A 1,983-nucleotide genomic window follows, 5' to 3' on the forward strand; every position below is an offset into this window, starting at 1 on the left:
CCCTTAGCAAATTAACCTATCCCCTAATCGCATTAGCCATCGAATTAATATATTCCTCTTCTTCCCTCCTCCGCTTCCTCCTCCTCCTCCCGCTTCCTCTTTCCCTCCTCCGCTCCCTCCTTCCCTCCTCCGCTCCCTCCTCTTGCTTCATGTCACTCCCTCCTCCCTTGCCTCTCCTTCTCCCTCCCTCCCCTCTCCCCTCTCCCTCCCTTCCCCTCTCTCTCCCTTCTCCTATTTCAGTCTGGAGAACCTTTTCACAAGCCCTCCTTCTCCTTTACCCTCCTCCCTCTCCCTCTACCTCCCCCTCTCTACCTCGCCACCCCCCCCCCTTCCCCCTTATACTTGTTGAGGGCAGTTAATAAGCTTCTAGGTTCTGGCCCATCAACACTTATCTAGAGACTGACTTCATTCGCCGGTGCGCCATATCTTTATTTTTCTTCATTCGCCAGTACGCCATACGTTAATTTTTCCAAATGACGCACCCCCCTCCCCCTTGGACTAATTAATTAATAGGCGATTCATTGAAGGGGCACCCTATTTTGCTAAGTATGGCATTGTCAGTTTTTGCCTAATTAGTCGGACGGGGGGTGTGTCAGTTGGAAAAATTAACGTATGGCACGTTGACGAATGAAGGAAACAAAATTAAGGTATGGCATAGAGGTGACAAATGAAGGAAGTCTCTAGATAAGCGTCGATGGGCCCAAATCTAGAAGCTTCTTAACTGCCCTCAGCAAGTATAAGGGGGAGATAGAGGGAGAGGGAGGAGGGTAGAGGAGGAGGGCTTGTGAAAAGGCTCTCCAAACTGAAATAGGAGAAGGGGGAGAGAGGGGAAGGGAGGGAGAGGGGAGGGAGGGAGAAGGAGAGGTGAGGGAAGGAGGAAGGAGGAAACCGAGAGGGAAGGAGGAATAGGTTAATTCGATTATTAATGCGATTAGGAGATATGTTAATTCGCTAAGGGGGGAGGGGGAGAGAGATTAATTAGCAGGAGATGCTTAGAGTAAAATTGAGGGCATTTGCAAAAGCAACAGCAAATGCATCATAGGTTTGCACCTCCACAACAAAAGCACATATCATGCCTCAGCTCATGCAGAAAATTAGGTGGGAGTTGTCATCTCTTCAGCGACTACTTTGCACTGCCACTTCAGTTGAGAAGTTCGTCTATTGGCACAGGTAATTAACCCTCCATTGAAAGCTTAGACGCAAACGACGTCTTGGAGTCTAATTATCTGGCAAAGCATCTTTGCAATCCACTAATGGAAGGAAGAGATGTAGGGGAAAACCAAAGCCAAATTGGCTCGAGGATCACTCTGTTTAAGTTTTAAAACTCCAAATCTGCTAAGTAAACCTTAAATTTGAATTCGTAGAGGTAAATAAGTTTGGAAATTTGATAAGCCTAGCCTGATCGCCTTTGCCATTTGCAAGCTTGACGATATGGGAAAACTGGAACAGCCTACAAAGGATGTAGCACTGTTGGGGGCTCAATGTGCTTCTGGGAATTCTGATTCTCAAAAGTTTAAGGGGCGTGAAAACTATGTGAGATGAGATAGATTAGTCTGTGAAGACGATGTTTCTTGAGAGAATCGATCAAACCGACAGTGCTGATACCAAGAGGCTTGTGTACAAGCTACACATCGATAGCACGCCCCCCTTGCCCTCTCCCACTCTTTCGCATGACTTGCCTTTTGAAAGCTCTATACAAGTCGTCTGTTATCGTGGCTTTGGAGGTCACTAATTTCACTTGTACCTTGCAGCGCTGAGATTTTTCAGAGAGAGCATAGATTCAGTTTAAACTCATTCACGCCCGGATCTTTGCTTACTTCCCACTGAACGCCCACGCAGACTTCCTGATCTCGATTAATGAGATTATATATGCAAAATTTCGGCTCTTTGTCATGCAGCCGACCTTAGCTCAGTTGGTAGAGCGGAGGACTGTAGTATTGGCACGAAATCCTTAGGTCGCTGGTTCGAATCCGGCAGGTCGGA

The 1,983-nt window shown here is 47.2% G+C and overlaps 1 non-coding gene across 1 annotated transcript; it reads left to right on the forward strand.

Moving 5' to 3' along the window:
- The first annotated feature begins 1,898 nt into the window (after window positions 1–1,898).
- On the forward strand, window positions 1,899–1,983 carry TRNAY-GUA (transfer RNA tyrosine (anticodon GUA)). The gene is given in 2 exon segments: window positions 1,899–1,935; window positions 1,948–1,983. It is a non-coding gene; the product is annotated as a tRNA-Tyr (tRNA).

The sequence above is a fragment of the Dipteris shenzhenensis genome, chromosome 22, assembly GCF_047967505.1.
Source record: "Dipteris shenzhenensis isolate YYH24624 ecotype China chromosome 22, Dip_SZ_1.0, whole genome shotgun sequence".
Taxonomy (NCBI): domain Eukaryota; kingdom Viridiplantae; phylum Streptophyta; class Polypodiopsida; order Gleicheniales; family Dipteridaceae; genus Dipteris; species Dipteris shenzhenensis.